This window comes from Cynoglossus semilaevis, chromosome 8, assembly GCF_000523025.1.
Source record: "Cynoglossus semilaevis isolate Cse_v1.0 chromosome 8, Cse_v1.0, whole genome shotgun sequence".
Classification (NCBI taxonomy): Eukaryota; Metazoa; Chordata; class Actinopteri; order Pleuronectiformes; family Cynoglossidae; genus Cynoglossus; species Cynoglossus semilaevis.
In genome coordinates, this window is record NC_024314.1 from 7,999,010 (window position 1) to 8,019,711 (window position 20,702).

Consider the following 20,702-nt stretch of genomic DNA (forward strand, 5'->3'; position numbering starts at 1 on the left):
GAAGTTTCAACATTTGTTGTTAACAAAAGTTACATTTCGCGGGAGAAACATTGTTGATTGTCGGATGGATGGATCCAGTTGATCAGAGCGGTTTTGCCTTCTCAACAGGTGGCTGCCCGGCATTTTGTCTGTGCAGCCCACACATAGATGGGCACGACATAAGACGATATAATAGACAGGCTCTACGCCCATTCACAGAGGCGGCCGTGTGAAGTCTGAAAAACAAAGGGAAAGTCCAGTGGCTACCGGTCCAAAAGTCGTCATGCCCATCTGGCATTGGAAAGATATGACAGATTACCTGACTCTGTGTTTAAGGGAAAACAGAGCAACAAAAATGACAAGCGAGGTGGTTTGTGTTTGTGTGTGAGTGTGTGTGTGTGTGTCAGTGTCCGTGTGTGTGTGTTTGGCGTGATTTGGCATGAGCTCAGTGCATTCAGCGTTGCAGTCTTGGGTTTTAATTTTGTGCCAGCACCAGATTAATTAGTTGTTATGGAAACAGCAGCCAAGGCTAGGTTTAAGTGAGCATGTATTTGTTTCCTGCCTGACTCTCTGTGTGTGTGTGTGTGTGTGTGTGTCTGTCTATGTGTGTATTTGCCCATACGTGTTTGTTGTTCTTTAAGCAAGTATTTCTTAGATGTCCCTTTTTTTCTTAAATTAAGACAGTTTGACTCTCTCTCTCTCTCTCTCTCTCACTCATACACAAACTCACACACACACACACACACACACACACACACACACACACACTTCATCCTGGGATGTGACAATCTTTTCTTATCCACCAGCTCCTGGGAAATTGATAAACATTTGCCCAGTGTGAATTTGGTAAAGGTCCTGGAGGAACCTCCTGTGTTGGCATCATCATTTTTCTTGATGACAGCCTGACAGCAGTAACACAATCAGGTCTTTTCTTTTTCTTTTTTCTTTTCTGCTTTTGTAGAGTTAGCCACACTCTTCTACTGTAGCTCAAAATAAATGCAGATTAAACAATGTGTTTGGCAAACCATGATTGCTGTAGTAGAGAGTGCTGGGAATTCCATCTCTAAATTTGTGTGTGTATGTGTATGTGTATATATGTATATGTGTATATATATGTGTATATGTATATATATGTATATATATATATGTATATATATATATATTCTATTTTCTTGATTTCGGAATTTTTCTGTTTTATTTTGAAAGGTTCCTCTGCCGTTTACGCTGCATGAAGTTGTCTTTATTGATTACCAATCACACCCACGTGTCGTCCACCTGTGTCTCGTAAGGTAAAACCTGTCTTTGTTGGCTTTATTTATTTAATTTAATTTAGCTTGTGTTTCACCCTGAACTGGATTACCTACCGCTCCCCGTGTTACTCCCGTTTTGGATTCAGTCTGCTGTGGATTTTGTGAGTATTTGTCAGCATCTATTATTCAGCATCGTACGGATTGATGCCTGTTTTTTTTTTTTTTTTTTGTACGTTTGCGAAGTAAGTGCTGTGAACTAGTGTGTTAAACTGGCTTTCACTAACAAATCTGTATGTTAGGCAGTTACCGTCACCTTCATTGCTATCAGAATCAGTGCAATTAAAAAAAATATCATGAATGCAGTCTATCTAAAAACAACTAACAAAGAGCAGTCTGTCCTCATCATTCCGTAGCTGATCACTTGGTTGAACTAATCCCTGTGGCGTATACCCGTGTTTTTTATTTTTATTTTTATTAATCCAATCACATGCAGCCATCATGAGTTGCCAATGTGAACCAATCAGAGTTTGAGTTACCATCACGGACGTGTTCTAGCAGACGTACTGTTATGTTGGCCCCGTTTGACTGATTTGATTGCATGGTCATCACAGCACGCACTGAAAAAAAGCCAATTAAATCTTACGTCATAAATATTACAGGACTGACTGGACCTGGATCATTAGGAGGAATGAAGATTGAACAGTTCTTGTTGGTAGAACAGCAGCGCACGGATGGTCCGTACATCACAGGATAGACTTTGTGTAGAAATCAGAAGTTTTGGTAAGTAGACTGCATTTGGACTTTTTAATAATATTGTCATTTTATAATGTGATTATTGATGCTTGTCGTCCAAGCGTAAACTTTGTCTTGAAATAATGAAATCAGAAAAAGTTTCATGGTAAATTACTGGCAGTAGTGGTTGAAAAATCTGGAAAAGAAAGCCATGTTGTGATGATGTGGTATTATGTTTTGTGCACCAGAAATCTGACAGGTCATAACTTTGATCACTTATTAAAAGCTTTTAATAAACTATTACAGTGATAGGATTTAATAATAACGAGGCTGTAATAAAAAAATCTCTTAATAAGTGGAAAGTATAGAACTTTTACCAACTATTTTTCCACAGTTTTCTGACTCTGGAAAAAAAAAAAAACTAAACACAACTTTTAGACAAAAACTTTTTTTTCATCCGTTAAATAGTAATAGGAGAAATGTGTGCTTTTGATGCCTATGTGGACACTTTTCCACTTCTTGACGATTTTGCTTGAGGTAACTGTATTTTTTTATGGGAGCATAAGTTTAACAAATGGCTCATATGAATTTCAAGGGCAATTTTAGATTTTACAAGGATGATTTGCCCAAAGCCCCGTTAGATTTCTGCTGATCGTGACTTTTAGTTGCACTTTAAGTCTCATAATATACATATATTATATAGGATCAGGATTTTTATTGACGTTTTTTAAGTGAGATAAAGCAACACTGGATGTAACTGACGTCCCAGGATCCTCTCTGCACACTCCATGTATAACATTATCTGGAAGCCCAGCTTCAGGGTTGCGCAGGCCTTGAGAAGGACACCGGGGACACATTAAACAGTGACACACAGCTCCTTAGATCACAGAGGTCAGACACTGTGCGCTCGTTATCGGCCGTTGTGTCCCTGTGCTGGACATTGGAGCTTCTGTGGGGCGGGGAGGGCGAGAGGGCTCGGGGTTTTGTGTCACCCTGAAAACTCGTCAATTTGCTGAGGCGCATTCCAATGGGAGCGCTGGAGCTGTCTGAGCCGTGATTGGAGGGTGACCTTGAAGGGGTTGTCGGTGGTTTGGGGAGGAAAAGTAAGATTAATACAAAGCTGTTAATGTTTGTTGCTTCCATAGATCTCGTTCCCTGCCTCACTTTCATCTTGCTTTGGTTTTTTTTTGTTGTGTTTTTTCTTCTTTTTTTTTTATCCCCTCGCTCTCTGTTTTTTCCTGATTGATGGCAGAGCCCGGAATTCCGGTCTGTTCAAAAAGCACTTTCAGTCACCTCCTGGAAACTTCCAGCCAGAGCTGCTCAACGCAACCTGCAAACACAATAGTCCGTGTCACTTAGCCGTGTTCCAGATGAGCGTTTTTAGAGTTTTCTCATGTTGAGCAAGTTAACTAACTCGCCTAATGAGCCTGAGAGAACAGGCAGAACGCCGAGGCCTGTTGCAGTGATTTATGAATGGCTAGTAAGAGATCCGGCAGTGATCCATCATAGTTGGAGATGGGGATCATTGAGACGAATGGATCTGCTCCAGATTCACTCATTATCTCAGTGCCAGGATTTATGCCCAACCCTTTGTCTTCAATTACAGGCAGCACTTCCACACTTTCAACGTTTGCTTGGGTCGTGATGAATAATCATCAGTGGAGGGATTTCTAATTGCTCTTTCTCCGAGTTTATTGAAGATTATGGATGAGAGGAAGTTTCCATGGCGGCGTATCGACATTGACTTGCCTTTTGGAGTGTTTGTTTTTATTATTCATTATGAATTTACACAGGTGGTTTAAGATTTATGGGCGGTTGTCAAGCGTCAATTAAAGGGAGCTCCTCTGCCAAAATATATTTAGCAACCACAATGTGCCAGTGCTTGGATCTAATTGGAGGAGTCGCACCTGAAGCCTAAAAACAATCCTTAAGTGTCTCTCGGTGATAGCATCACTCTGCTAAAAATATATTTAAAGAGTATTTCACTGTCAAAACCATAGAGTTCAGTAAGTATAAAGAATTTTTTTTTTCCAAAGACACTTTCTTTTTGCTCTGGCCTGCCAATATGTGTGTAAATTATTTTTGGTCAGTTTCCAATATGTGCTTCCAGACACAGCACTGTGGAAAACATCTAGCAGCTGTTCAGACTGTGCTCATACAAAACAGCTGCTAGAGACACTATTGAGGTAAATTGTATGCCCCCACATCCCCTCCCCTGTGATAACATCCATATATTCTGCTCATGGTCTGCTTTTGATAGAATTTGCCTTTGTGTATGTTTATATTGGAAGAACTAATTTGGCACCTTTCATTTTGACATGTTTTTGCAGAAATTGCTTGAATGTGAATTCGTAAACGGTTTGTTTGTTTTGCTAATACTTGGTTTGTTTTTCTTTGCGTCGGCTCTTTTGGCTTTTTTTTTTTTTTTTTAAATTGCATCTCTTCTTTGTCCAGTTTAACTCCAATTTCCCAGCAGTCTTATCTCCTCTTGTGTACTAGTGCTGCACTGCTTTTTCCCACTTTGCCTCCTGATTTGTCATATTTTAATATTTTTATTTTCTTTCTCTCCCTATTTGATTTGTTTCCAGAGACCAAGTCTTCCTTTTGTGTCATTCTTTCTTCATTGTTCTCTGGAAATAGCTGGAGCTAATCACTGAGTTATTGTCTGCACATATAAACCCTAAAAATGATTTATAAATTGACTTACTGGTGACCTGGAAGCCCCTAATACTGAGTCTTAAATCAGAGTTTTTATGTTTTTTTTTATGAGCTGATAGCTATGCTGATTGATGATTCATGGTTATGACAGTATTATGATTGTCCTAATCCACCAAGAATATAACAGAGTTAGGATTAAGGTGATCCGCAGGCATCTCGCTCAAAATGCGTGGGTTGATGCCTCCTCGTGCAGCAGCAGTAGCTTTATTATTATTATTGTTATTATTCTTATTATTTCCAGGAAAAGATCAGGATTCCTCACCTCCTTCCCACTGTGAATATTTGATGCCAAATCTGATCCCGTGCTGCCAGGTGCTGAACCACAGCCTGTGTGTTGGTGCTGCTGGTGGTGGTGGAGAATAACGGTTTTCCCCGTCAACATAAAACACATGTTTGCCTGACTTCTTATTGATTTCTAGCGTTTTATCCAAGGACACAGCTTGTGTAAAGTACAAGACCTTGACAAGTCTGGCGTGCTCTATAGATTACATGGAATCCATAGGTGATTGCTCGCACCGTGTATCCGTCTTTTACCCCTCCCCGCCCCCCGCCCTCCTGCTCCCCCCATACGTGCATGTGTATGCACACTGTCAGTGTCTTCTTGGTCATGATTTTTTTTCTTCTTATTCCTCTCAGTAATCTTTAAATATCTTTTCACATTTTCTTTCCAGTGTATCGGTGCATGTTGGTGCATGTGCACATCTGTCCCATAATGTGATTGTGTTTATCTTTTACCACTGCTGTCACTTCTCTAATCCTCAAGACAGCAGGAGAGCAGGGAAAAAAATGAGGGGAAAAAACCAGGAGGGAAGCACGATAGAGTGAAAGGTGCTATTAATCATACCGACTGTCAGAGGGAGAGTGACTGAGTGACGACCGCACACAAACACAAACAAAAACGCTCCGGTTTACGCATGGTGGCCGTTCCTGGGCTCCACTCAATATAGACCAAACCCACCGTTTTTGTCCTTAGCTGTCAGGTTACCTCAAGTGACAGCCAACTTGCACAAATTGTTCAACCCGGAGCTAGAACTCCACCCTCTGCCACATGGTTCCAAGATCAAATGCAGTAAGAAGTTAAAATAAAAACAAAAAAAATGTCAGTGTTAAACTGGACCAATGCAGGGTGACACTTTGGCTTAATAAGTAAATAAATGTGATTGACAGTCTCATACATATTAATGCTGGCTGCTGGACTGTCAAAAAAAATCCATTAAGTCTGTCTCTCTCTGTGTGTGCCTGTCTTTCTGTGTGCACACCTGCCAAATATAGCGCCTGAGTAGGAACGTGTGTGTGTGTGTGCGTGCGTGAAAAGCGGGTGGAGAACGTCAGACCAAAGAGTTATGAGCACTGATATAAATTTTCTTCAAGACGACGATCGTTCCTGTTTCAGTCTTTAAAAGAGTTTCCTTCAATGTCAGTTGTAACACAGTGGAGACGCTGAACTTACGTAACACTAAGTTTGGATCCTAAATTTCCTCACTCTCTGACAATTCACTTTCAGCTGCTCCTTCTCACAGATACTGTAGTAATATTTGGCCAAAATAACTGCAGTATTCCCTGGATGAGATGTTTTCCTGTGTCATTGGCCCCTCAGGTGGTGGCGAGGTGGAGGTTGGAGGGGTGGTGGTCTGACACTGGCAGACGACCTCTTGCTAAACAAGAACCCCACTCTATGCTCACACCTGGTCGTCGGCCGTTCCTCCCATCGCCCGTCACACTCTACACTCAAACCCTTACTGGTTTGCTACCGCTTGGCTAACAACTTAGCATGGACTAATGATGCCAGTCGGACATGGGCTGCTGCGTGTCATGTTGCTGTTGGTTTTGTCCTTGGCGGGGGTGTGTTGCTTCCTATACTTCCCATTAGATGCCGTCCCTTCTTTCCTCCCTCGGCAGCAGTTCTTCTTCTCTGCTGCGCGTAACTTTGGTCCTCTGCTGCACAACTTCCTTAACTTTTTTTCCTAGCGTAAAAGTCCAATAAAGGGTCAGACATCATCTGCAAATCTAAACAAGAATGAATGAAACTGACAGCACAGAAAAAAACGAAAAATGTTGTAAATATAAGAGTGGCATTAATATGTATGCTGTTTGAAGCTGTCAACATAAAAACACATTTTAAAGATGTGTATGTAAAGGGTTTGTTTTTTTTAGATCACATCACTCTCTCATCTCACATCAGCAGTCATGTCATCTGGGGGGGTGGGGGGGTATGAGGCAGAGCGGGTTGCTTAAATTTATTGCTGTAAACTGCAGTGTTGACCTGAGTGGCTCATGTTTATCAAAGGGCTGATCTACTGAGCTCTGCGTGTCTAAGATATAATGTATACAGATACTGACTCATTGCACCGCTGGTCACACTCAGAAGCATCACTTGTACACAGTCTCACACTTGTACAGGTGCACACACACACACTAACAGAGATGCATAGACACTTGCGTGCATACATATTCTTGTGCATCCCCCTGAATGGCCCAGGAGGTCAGGGTCTGTTATGTAAGGTTAAGCAGACATTAGTACTCTGTCTCCCTGCAGCCCTCCTGAAGGCCCGGGGAGCAACTCATCTACATACTATGAATACGAATGACCACAACGGTATGTTAAGAGCCATTAGAACCCAGGCTGACGGTGTGTAATCAAAATAGAAAGGGCAGTTAAAGTGAGTGTGACCCAGGTCATGGCGTGGTTCACTTGAGGACATGGGTTCACGATGCTGAGTTATTGTTACAGGTGTATTAATAATTCTCTAATAACAGCAGATCTACAGTAAATCACGTCAGCATAGACTGCCCAGCACAGGCATCTGCCAAATGGAAATGGATACAGGGTTTTATAAGAATTCCAGCGGTGGGAGTGATTAATTCCCCGTGGTAAATTTCACCATGTTTGTTTTGTTGGAAATGGCAGCGCTGATTTAGATGCAACACCTGTTTTTTAATCCCCAGGATCTATCCAGATCCATTCACTTATAGTGAGCTTTAAAGCAAAACATGAGTAGTTTATGGTCCAGGAAGAAAGCAGGTGTCACTGCAAATCATTCAGCCGAGGGGACCTGCAGACAGCGGTTAAACACCGCGGCTGTGATTCGCTGAAGAGGCAGTAGTTTCCATTTTAGAGAGACCTGTCCAATACATTTACACTTCACTGTCGTTTTGCCTGTCAGGTCTCTGAGAGCGTCTGGCACACACACACACACACACACACACACACACTTGCTCACAGAGACGCTGCCGGTGTTAATACTCACTAATATTCACTTTGACCTGTCTTGTGGAAGAAGTTAATGATGCATTTTAAGTGATGTGTCAGCACTTATAAAGCTGATGAAACAATAGTTACAAACCTGGTCCACAGAATATTCAAAATGTTGTCCTGTTTATATGGTGACACATTCACTTTACTTAAAGGTTACATGGAGGGACCAATCATATTTACTCTTTTTAAGTCTCTTTTAGTGGTGTCAGTCAAAAGGTTCTCAGACAAGTCCTACCTCACACACTTATACAGGTGGAGTTTTAAAAGCAGTAATCCCCTTCTATGTCCTAACTGGGTTGATGTACCTCCAATTCCTCACACCTTCAAATTAAGTGGTTCAATTTTTTTTTTTTTTGCTGTGATTCCCACATTGCAGGTGTTTTTTCAGTGTTGAAAATCAGATTGATTGAAATGTAACAGAACATAATAAGTTTGTATTTATCGAATGCTAATCCTAAATTGCATAGGTGGTGTCAGGTAGGGGATCTGGCATAAAAAAATTCAAATCACATAGTAAAAAGAAAAAAAAAAAAGTAATACTTCTTTTCAGGCAGGCAATATGCCATAATTCAAGGTGATTCTTTTCAAGGGACATTCTAATATTTTATTCCATTTACTTCAAATCCAAATCTGTCTGCTTTGTTCCATTATTTAAAAAAAGAGAAAAGAATCAGAATGGAAGGGTGTCATTTTCAGGTAACGCTGAAGGTTAACATTGTGAGTGACTTTAATGCTGCAGGGATTTACTGGAGCGAAGCTGAATCTTTTTCTTCCGAAATAAATGAGCGGTTTCTGTACGAATCACCCACGTTTGTTCATGGATCAACACAGACTTATTTACAGACTTTCCTGCTTTAACCAGATTAAAACCCTTGCTTTCCTTCTTGCATGTTTAATTGGAATAAATTTGTGTTTTAAGCATCAATCCACTGCTGCAGCATTTCTGCAGCGGGTGTTTATTTATTCAGAGGCTGCAGCACATCATTCACTCAGCCGAGAAGATCATTGGCTGCAAACGGCCCCCCATCGATCAGCTGCACTCCACCACAGCCAGGCGGCACGCAGACATCTTGCTGCCTCCATTTTGAGTGACACCACAATCAGGTGCTGGTGAAGTAAGTAAATTAGTAAACATGTAAGTGGAAAATTAATTTCCAGAAGAAAACCCAATCAGTTTCATCTTGGAAGGCTTCACTGTTCACAGATCCACAATAGTTTTTGGGATTTAGGAGCAGCTTTAATGCTGGATGACGTCCCCTTTGCCACAATGACCGTTTATCTGGAAATGGCTCTGACACTGTGGGACACAGGCTGTGGCGGTGTCTCATTTAGACGGGCTGTGGTCGACAGGGTCTCTGCAGCCTGTGGAGCCGGATGTGGCTGGATGCTGTGGTTGTAAACAACCAGAATTCATAACTTGTGAAGATATCAAATATATTGGCTGGCCTGTAAGATAAATATAAAGAAAAATGTCAAATTGTCTTTAGCAGACGTGTCAGCTATTGGTTCAAGAAAAGAAGTTGTTTTTGAGAGGAATAAATGCTCCGTGGCCCACATGGTTGTTAGACTGTATGATTAGACTGTGTGACTGGTACTAAGACGGTGTTATTCCCTCTGAAATTCAATCTTTTTTTGTAAGAAGAAGAAACACTATCAAGAGTTTTTTATTTTTTTATTATTTCTGAATATCAATATAATATCATTACAGCATCTGAGCTTCTCTCCTGGGCAAAGACCATTTCCTTAAAGACAAAACAAATGGCTGAATTTACATAATAATATTATTTAAGAGTGTTTTTTATATATTGTGATAATATAAAAAAAACATTGAGTAAAAAAACACTAAATTACTAACAGCAAAGAATTATGAAAGTGTAATATAACAGATAACTACGGCCTAGTGTGTGGAACAACAAAGTGTATTTTCTAGTCATTTAAAGTTATTAAAAATATTTGGATGGAAACAAACCAAACTATTACGAATCATGTTGAATAACAGCAATAAATAAAGCCGTGGTGAAGCCAAAGCTATGGATTTTTTTTTCTTGGAAAATTAAAATGTAAAAATCCTCTCCCAAATGTAGTTGGTACTGCATTGATTCCAATTACTTCTTTAGTTCGCAAGCGTAGAGGCTGGAGGATTTTCATAGAAACAGTTTGATCGTGAAAACGTACAATATTCACACTATTTTCCTAAACTATTGCTTTTCCCACTGCTGCTTAGAAATCTCTTGTTGCTTTTGCTGAATGTTTGCTTTAAAATGACATAATTAATGGTGAAACACTTAACACCACTTGTCTCCAAGGCTGTTTTCTTGGAAAACACAAGTTCCATGGACTCTTGTGTGGAATTTTTTAATTTGTTCCTGAAATCGTTTTAATCAAAATCTCCACACTTATGTGCAAAGGATCCTGGGATATGTTGAGTTTAGTGTTCAGTGGCCGTTTCACACTTGTGTTGTCGTCTTCTGTCAGCTCCTCCACTGTTACACCAACCATCTCAGATCTTCTCTGAAGTCTTCTATGTCTCCTCAGTACACGTCCAAACAACCCCACCTTGACCTTTAACCTTTCACATATCTTTAAACTGCTTTACCTTAAATGCCCATCTGGTCTGCATATTTCCATCATCTCCATCTCTTCCACCTCCTGTCTTTTACAGTGTCATTGTCTCTTAACCTGGAGGTGCACGGGCTGCCACTAGAGGGTGCACAAGATAAAAAATGTGATGGCAGTTTGGAGTGTTTTTTGTTACTCACACTTACTCTTACACGTCTGCCTTACATGGAGAAGGTACTGGGTTCGAGCCCCATGAAATTTTATCAAGATTAATCATGACAAAATGCAGCAATGCAACCACGATTAATTGTGAATAATCACGATTAATCGTAATATTTCCTGAGCTACACAGGAATTAATCAGACAAAATTCTAATCATTCGACAGACTAATAACTTTTCAACGTGAATGCATCTTCATTTGGCTGCAGCTAACCCTAAATTTGGACACAACCTTCAGCCCCTCTCAGTTTTAAAGGCCTGTCTCGCCCAGGGACACACCGACATGTAGACCAGTAGAGGTGGGGATTGGGCCCCTGACTTGGTAGTTGGGGAGGAGCAGCAGCTTCCGTCCACTGATGCACAGCCTCCCTCAGACAATGAGAATACTTTATACAAACTGCACATAATGTGAGTTCTACCTCTAATGAACGTCTGCATAGATAAAATCCCATTTACTGAGCCGATAAGCATTTTTCTGCCGCTTCATCTGGGGCACCAGCTGTAACCGGTTGCACAGGGACAAATTATCATCACCTCATTTAATTAACGCGGCGTATAAACACAAGTTTTGTTGATGGCGACACAACAATGCAACAATCTGATTACATTATGAAGCAATTATCAGCCAGAGTGTGTCACATGTGCAGCTGCACGACGCGCACGCACGCACACACACACACACACACAGTCACACAGACATTAACACTTGTATGTTACAAGTCACAGGTGTGCTCGCATCTGTGTTGTGATCCCATGCATCAACACATACACACATGGGGCGTCTATTAGAGTAATGACTCACACATTTGTGCAGCTGTCTAACACTCGGTGATCCTTTTAATTCTCCAGGATTATAATACAATAATCCAGGTTAAATTTGGCACAGTAAAGGTCAGCGCAACAGCGTCAAAGTCCTCTTTGTTCACCATCTCCATATAAATCACACTCACTCAACTCAGTCTCACTCCATATTTCTCCCGCTTCAGTAGTTAGACCCCCCCCCCCTCTGCACCCTCGGCATGAGCACTGCTTTATTACATGATACGTGTAGTGTGTGTGTAGAACCCCGCCCCAGGTATCAATAACCTGTTAAGACTTTTAGTAGAGATGAAAACAACATGATCTGGGAAAATATTGAATAATCAATAGAAGGTAATTCTCTCTGATTACCCGGGTACGTGTGCGGAGCACCTAACTGGGAGTCGGGCCTTGTAAACAACCCCCTCGACCCCCCTCCCCCCTTTCCTCTCTTGCTCTCGCTGCTTTCACGGGGCAAAAATCCATACCCAGCAAATACAATCTAATTTCTCCCTGCCCTGCCAGTTTAAATAGCCCGCATTGAATTAAGTCGGTAAAAACAGAAATCGATCTTTCCGTTGGCCATCTCACTGCGGCGCTTTGCACCACTGGGCCCGTAATCACTGCTGATCCTTGGGAGATATTAACCAACAGAGAGGGGGACAGGAGTGTATAGTATGTGTAGGTGGCGTCCGTCTCCCTCCTCCCTCCTCCCCCCCAGAGTAACACACTTGTCTTGGGAGAGAAAAGAAATATTGCACAATTGGTTTTCAATATGTTTTTATCAGCAGTCACAATAGTCTTTGAGGGGCATTAAAGATATTAAAATCTTGATTTATATAAAGCACGCCGTTCCTCTGCAGTAAATATGAGCAGATCAATTTCACTTATTCACTCCAAGTGCATACCTCATTCAAAGTGAAATCCAGTCGAGTCATCTTTGATTCTCCTTCCGTGTCCTGACACACACACACACACACACACACACACACACACACACACACACTCATCTCACTTTTGCCGGCGTCTCACATTCAACCACTCATTAACTGTCTACTCTATCTTTTCTCACCAAACACAGTGTAGGAACATGGATCAATACAAGTTTGTGATGTGATTCCCCACTTTGAGTGCCTCATTCTCTACCCCCCCACCCCCCTTTCTCCTCTCACCTCCACCATCTCTCACCCCCTTGTTTCCTACCCCACCTTCTCACGCCTCCGGACCAGAACTCAGATCAGAACTTTTGGCACTTTTCAGCTGTCTGCTGCGACCAAAGCCAGCCCATGACATCTGCTCCACTTCAGTAAAAAACACCATAAATGCTGGACGTGCAGAGGTGTTGTCTGGGGTAGGAAGGGAAGTGGGGGGGGGGGAGCAGTTGAGACAGGCGTTCTCGCAGTTCCTGTGTGTTGAGCTGAAGAAATTAATAATTAATAGTTGGACCAGTGACTGTCCGTGATCCCTAGGAGCAGTGCGGAGTCTGTTCCCACAAAGTAAAAAAATAAAAAATTACAGTTGACAGCCACAAGCAAGTGTAGAGAAAACAGTTTCAGAGGACGCGCAGCTCTGTCACATCTCTGCGGTGGAACTGAAGCATCTTCAAACCGTCTGTTCATCAACAGATGTGTCACTTGTTTTTTTTTCTCATGGTCTCACAAAAGATTCAAAACATGTTTATGACTAATTTTCAGTCAAGATGGTAACAGATACTTGAGACGACTAAAATAACAAGCTTTGAATACACTCCACTTGGAAACTTTGTAAAGCAGTGGGTATTTTTGACCACATGCAATTCTAATACATTCACAGCTAACTTGAAGTTATTTTATTTTTGAATATTTTTGTTCGTTCACCAGTCTTTTATCTCAAACGCTTTTTAGCCAAATTCTTACTTAGGTTTCAGTAACTCAGGGCAAAGTTATATTAAGAATTATTCCAAATATTTTGTTCCAACCTTTAAGGTTTTCTTTCTGCATTTTTCTTATTATATATATATATATATATATATTTTAAACTTTGGCTGTTTCCACAGTCGTTAGGTGTTACCATTCACCCATTTTCCTAACCTACAATCCTAACTTTAATATCAGGTAGCGTCTTGGATAGACGTCAAGCTGTTCTGGGCTTATTTTGTTGTTTTTTTTTTTTAAATACCATTCTGATTGATTTTCTTTTAAAATGTTTGGCCAGCTTTGGCTTACATAATTCTAGTCTGTAATTATACATTTTTAATTTTTTTTAAGGCATATAACAGAAAAAAACATGCCCCACTTTGCCAAAGGCATTGGAATCATTTTTTTTTCATAAAATCTTAGCAGGACATCATTCACCAGAGTATTGCAAATAATATCATTTACATATTACAGATGATTTAATTCCTGCTTTGTGTATTTAAAAAGCAGATATCTGCTGAAAAACAGAAATACATTTAGAAATAGCTCAACAGTAAGTATAATTCTAACTTCTAAATTGATCATTTAATTCACAAACACAATTTGTGTGTGTATGTGATTTCTCCATCTTACAGGTTTCTTTGTGTGTATTTGACAGTGTACTGAATACCTCAGGTTTTGGAAGGTGAAGGCAGCATTCAGTATTCCTCGGGCGAAATGTTTTTCTCTTTTTCATTTGTTGATTAAGAAAGAATTAAACAACAGATTAATCAGTAATGGAATAATTACTGGCATGTTCCTAATTTAATCACACAAACTATGGGGAAATTGAAGGCAAATATTATAACAATTGATTTTCTGTGAAATTACAATTAGGTTTGTGAGCACTATAGCTACCTGCATATAATTTCTTGTTTTGTCAGAAATGGCTGCCATTAGCATTTCTGTACTGAATCTATATCAGTATCTCTCAAATGTTGGGTTGTGGCCCAAAATTAAGACAGGTTTAATTTGATGGGTCATGGCACCAGTGAGACTGACTGCTAATACAGTACTACTCCTGCAGATGTTGTTTTTTTTTTTTTTTTTTGTTTGACTTTTTTTATTGATTTTGTATTTTAAAGGAACCAATCCTAGCAGTCTCCAGAAGATGGTGGGGTATTGCATTTTGAAACAAGGTTTCGAGATCTCAGTCCAAATACTCATGAAAAGTATTTGTGTATAGCTCTCACTAAGTGTGAGATTGAGTCAGTTCAGTTTGAATCTTTGTTGTTAGAGCCGAAGCACATGTCAAATCAGAAGTCCTTGACCGAAATATATGAATGATTTTTGGAAGTTGAAGCTGGGCCCATGAGCTTGACCTGAGCATGGTAGCCAGGTAACCACACCACAGACTAAAAAATAATATTTTATTACTTTATTTTACAACTTAAAAGGCTGGAATTGCAGATACATTGATTGATTTGTTGGGAAGTTGTTTTTGGCCTCCTAGTGGTAGTGTTTGTAATTGCTACCTACCTTATTTTGACCCTTGTTTGTTCTGTTCTACACCCTTCAGTTTTAACATTTCCTGTTAAATACAATCAAGTATCCTTATTGTATGTTATGTTTATGATGAATTTCAGCTGTCTTCTTCTGAAAACTAAAGATCAGTGTGTTCTTCGTGTTTTGTTTTACAATAACACTGTATACGTGATTTCAGTCTTGTCTTGATCTACATGCTGATGTGTCCTTGGGCAACTCCACTCGGTCCTGGCGTCTGTTAATGTATAGATGCTTATATATTTGTGAAAGGTAAAACTGTAAAACTATTTTACTGTCTATGATACGTGTTTTGATTGGTTACAAATACTAGAATGTGATTTACTATTATTACAGAACATGAACTATTTTAACATAGTGGTGTTACTTGAATGTGTTGTGTGTGAGCAGAGCAGCAGACAGTGGTGACTAAGACCTCTGTAAACACTGCTCTATATGTAACACACTGTGACAAAGAGAGAACGTGATGCTGAGAGAGGCCCAATCTATGGGAGGTTGTCATGATACCACACACTGTATAATTATTGATGTTGGCAGTTGATGCTTCAGGCTCATTCAGTGTGGGAGACACTGACACACACACAAACACACACATGCACAGGGTTGAGTCAAAGCACACAGAAGTAATTGAAAGGCGGATGACATGATTCATTATTCATGGGTTGGGCCTTTGTTGATGGTTGTGCATTTATTTACTGACTTTATTTGATGTGCCTCCATTTGCATCACTGCCAAATAATGCATGTATCACTTGGCTGGTAATCACCGCAGCTTTTAGTGTGTTGTTGTTTGTTGAATGGAGCTGTAGTGTGTATTTGTGTTTTTCACAAAACATTCAAAACTAACACAGAAAAGATGAAACCGTCAACAGGGTGGGTGTTTGTTCCCTCCCCCACCCCGCCCCTATTACTTGCAGTTTAACCCATGTCAATGAGGGGTCTCAAACTCAGATGAGCTGAGGGCCGCTGTGGCTGCTGTCATTTCATTGGAGGGGCACATCAGGGTTTGATATTTGATAATAGTACTGTAGATTACTACGGTGAAACCAGCCAGTAGTAACCTCTTTTTCTCTTTCATAAATGACCAGCTTAAACATTTTGATAATTGCAAAAAAAACCCTGAAAAAATAAAATAAAATTCTTCAAGGGCAAAATTAAATTATTATTGTGGGGGGTTTGTGGGCCGGAAGTGGCCCCCAGGCCAGGAGTCTAAATCCCATGTCATAAAGTGAACTGGATGCAATGGTAATTAATTCCGCAATCAACTTAGCACATGCTTTTATGATTAGAAACTGTAGGCTCAAGGGCAGGAAGGACTTTTTTTTCTTTTTAAATGTGCACTTTATGCTAAAAGGAAGTATGGAGACCGGTATAATATCTGCTGAGAAATATACTCAGTTATTGTGAGAGTCAGGCTTTGAGTTGGTGTCGACTTGAGGAGGCCCTAATAGCAAGATCCCTGACAGAACCTTCACTTAGAGCAGATTTTCCTCCCCACAACAAACCAGCTCTCTTATTATCTACACTCACTTTCATTTATGAGCCAGCAGCTCTGCCGCCTTTTTAAAAATGTATTTATTGCTTTGCAGTGGCAGAAAATTGCCCTAAATTTGATGAGAACGCTCACGCGCGCTCAATCTTCCACGTGTCCGTCATCCGGGAACTATCAAAGCGATGTCATTTATAGGGAATGTGACACGAAGGCATCATTTATAATCGAAGAAATAATCACAAAAATTCAGGCCTCAGGGATCCCCCAACACAATTTGGTTGTGCTACAGATTCTTCATCCTGCCCCCCTGCCTGTCATTCTCTCTGCCTGTTCCCACTCACATCTGGGAGCTATCAGGGGCTAATTAGCAGCTAATCAATGTTTAATTAAAATGGGGTTGTTAATTAAAATGACTAGTAGTGGAGGGCTGTGGGACCTTCTCTCTCCGCCTGACACCTCAGGTGTTGTAAGGATATGGGGCTGCTCCAGGGAAACACAGGGAGATCTGCCAAACTGGAACTTCTCTAACTTCAGGATGAGAGTTTGAAAAGCCATTAAAAGAAAATTGAATTGAAACTTTCATATCACGTTGATAAGTGGCAAATTGTACAGCGAATGTTTCCGGAAAACCCTAAGGCATCATTGGCCCGGTTGTATTTACAGATAAGAGTCCTGACCCTTGTTTTAGTTGTGAACTGTGTGTGTGTGTGTCTGTGTGTGTGAGATGGAGAATTGAACAGAAGGCTTAAAATCGGTGTAAGAGAAAATACTATAAATGACCTCATGGTGGAGATATTTTCTTGTGGGTGCAGTTAATCCATACTCGTAGAGGATGACAGATGGCCTTTTGACTTGTTTTTAGTGGCCTTGATTGAATACCAGCCTTTACTGTCTTGTTTCCAGTAGAACAAATGAGTTTCAGTGTGAGTAGCCACCAGCGCTCAGGCCGCTCCTTCAAAATGAGGTATTTTTATCTGCTGCCTCTGCCGGGAGTAAATGGAAGTTTGGTGGGGGACGAAAGAGGTTTTGAAATTACACCAAAAAGAGTGGCGTGTGTGTGTGTGTGTGAGACCGAGAGAGAGAGAGTGATTGGGGGGGGGGGGGGGGGGGGGGGGGAGGGGGGGGTGGGGGGGGGGGGGGGGGGGGGTGGTGAGGGTGAAAAAGATGCACACACTCCTCCAGATATGCTGAGACACTGTATTTTTAAGCCCGAGCTAATTGGAAACAGATTACAACAGGACTCTCATAAGAAAAAAATATCCCTTTTATTGCAGCCAGTGATTAACACTGACCTTTAGCTGCAAACGACAAGAGCTTAAGTTAGGAATAAGGGGAGGAGAGGCAGGGGGAGGAGGGGAAGACAGAGAAAGAGAGGGATGGGGGAAAATGACAGAGAGGTACGACAGATCAGAGTAATTAATGTCTATGGGACACCTAAAGGCTTTATGCAAATACAAGCTGAATTCAAAATTCAAAGCTTGGAGCCACCCAAGAGACACAATCAGCTGCCAGTTGCAAACACACACACACACATGTATGCCAACACACACACATGCCATTAGACTTATTTCTACCCTTACATCTGCCCTCTCCTCATATTTTATCCAACTCTCAGACCTGGTCATTTCTTCACATCTGAATGGACACTACAGGTGGCGACGTCCCATTGGACGCTCCGACTGTCACTCCTCTGTCACACACAGTGTACAGTTGTCATAACAAAAGGTTGTGTGTTGTTGTGTGGTGGATACCAGCAGATTGTGTGGCGAACAGCTCATGGACAGTCTTTCCGTGACAGCCCACAGCTGTCATCTTTTCACTCGCTCTTCTTCCCCAATCCAAATAAATAGGAGAGGATTCATTAATCACATTCAGGACTGACAGTTTCCTCAACACATCCGCTCTCTTGAACAAGTGTTCTTAGACGTTGTGTCAAAATCTGTTTGCCTGTCAAAATACGTTTCCCCATTACCTTAGCCTGAATCTAACCCTAAACATTTCACACAGGACATATCCCGTCTGGGCTTGTCGCCGGCGATGATTAAAACCAAGCCTGTTGTGTCCAAAAGTAACGGGCACCAAATGTCTAAAGCCCAGCTGTGGTCCACAGAGTTAAACTGGTCAGTCGGCCCACATACAGCAATGGTTCACTAGCCTCAAGTGGCCCACATCCTGAATGCCAATTATAGACTACATCTTCACAAATCTTTAACCAGAGTTGGTCCACACTCCTAAATATAACACAAGCCAATAGATAACAAAGGCAGGTGAGTTGAAGACCCATAATGCAATGCTGTATGAAGCCCTGGTTACATAGCTAACTTGGTCTCTAGATGTGATCAGTTTGTGTCACTGACCGCCCTCTGTCTGTACTTTCACTCATTGCTCTGGTTGTGGGGAGGGGGAAGAATGGGTGGTATCTCCCCCTCCCTGACATGCTGTAATTTAATGAATAATTTAAATGTTTCGTCTCACGGGCGATAGCTTGTCCCACTGCCATAATAGCACCCTCTACCTGCCATGTGCTGTGTTTACAAACAGATAGCAGATTCTAACATACTCTTAATTACGACATCTCCATGACTCTTCTGAAATATCTCCAGGCCAGCCTAGGCCGATTGACATTATCCTGTATTCTGAACACTGTAATTACAAAGGCTGTCCTTAAATGTCAAAGAGCAGCAATGGTAAAAAAAAAAAAAAAAAGTTCAAGAACTTTCCGGACTTTTCACTTTGATAACATGTAGCCGACTTCTATCACGCAGGCTGGGGAAACTAATGCTTTAAACATCTACATCTGTGAAGGCTGTGTGGCTTTGATCCCTGCATGCCCTGCTGTTAGTTGCTTATAATGGTTTATTCAAGGGTTTCTTTAGTGTCGACGTCCTACGTGTTTTAAAAGAACTTTGTCTAATGAGTATTCCCTTTAAATCTTTGCATAACTGGATGGATTGCGAGTAAAAAGACCCACAAAATGCAGCAAGCACTGGAAATATAATTTTGTCAAACAGTAAAGCCTTTCCTGTGAAAGACGGGTACACTTGAGATTCCGCCTTAGGTCTCCCACTGGTGCTACTTTTCGCACTGACCTATTTCCCGTGCATGGCTGGAGGAAGTTCAGAACATGAACGTTTGGGGCAGTTCGTGAGGAGGTACACTCTTATTTATTTATTTTTATTTTTTTTCTATAAGGGGAAGTTGAGTCTGCTCCACGCATTCACACTCATTAAGAGATTGAGAAACAAATGAAAGAGTTAGGGTGAACAAGGAGGAGGACAGACAGAAGAAAAGAGGAGATGAAGGGGAAGCTGGAGCACTTCAAACAGCGCTCAGCTTCTTCCATGAGCAGTAATAATAAATGGGGCTTCATTATTTAGCTGTGTATGTCTGTAGTGCTGCTGCCGCTGCTGCCAGTTGCACTGCAAACCTCCTGCCTACTTATCACTCTGTTATTCTCCTATTTACTAATCCAGAGGAGAGAGAGAATGTGTGTGCTACTTTGCCAAGTGAGATGATTATCTATTTACAGATGCCACCCACAAACTCCCATAAACCTTTATTACGAAGAGAGAGAGCGGGGGTAAAGAGACAAAGAGAAAGCGGGCGATGGGAGAGGAGACGCCGAGACGTTTGAACATTATTGTTATTCCCTCTATGCCAGTGCTTCATCAAGACCTCTCTGTCATCACATCACCTTCCTCTGCCCCCTTTCCACTAGTGTCAGCCCCATTAGCAGGTATTGTACCTGTGTGTAGGTGTTAATACCGGGTGATAAACTCCACGGTGGTTAAGGTGTGAGGTGAGATTGGTAGCCTGGAGCACAAGTGTTCAGATGGACCACAGAGTGTCTCACCTCAGCCAGTGTGGAGTTCAGGTACTAAACGGCTGTGATAGGAAGCCTCTGGGGACCTACTCCACAGAAGAAATTACTGTGTGAGGGAAGTGTGTATTTGAGTGTGTGTATATATCCCTTGTATACACAAAGCAGCCTGATATTAACACTAAATGGCCATTTTGTTGCCAGTCCATTATTCACTCCGACTGTGCCTTCTGGTTAGGCTTTCTGTTTAATGGTAAATAGTTCTCTGGCTTTACATGACCATTAACTTGATGGGACATCACACGGCACCGCCTCCAACTTTTAATGGTTTATTGATTTCCTGCATTTGTAGGTGCCTTTACATGTTAGCAGCTTTTAAAATGACTGTAACAATTCTTTTGAGCCAAGCTAAAACTTTTGGATCTTGATTAACTGTGTTTGG

At 41.2% G+C, this 20,702-nt stretch overlaps 1 long non-coding RNA gene across 1 annotated transcript; it reads left to right on the plus strand.

Moving 5' to 3' along the window:
- Nucleotides 1-1,190: 1,190 nt before the first annotated feature.
- LOC112487420 (uncharacterized) lies at nucleotides 1,191-6,899 on the plus strand. Its single transcript, XR_003050477.1, has 3 exons — nucleotides 1,191-1,390; nucleotides 1,889-2,009; nucleotides 6,277-6,899. It is a non-coding gene; the product is annotated as an uncharacterized LOC112487420 (long non-coding RNA).
- Nucleotides 6,900-20,702: the final 13,803 nt, after the last annotated feature.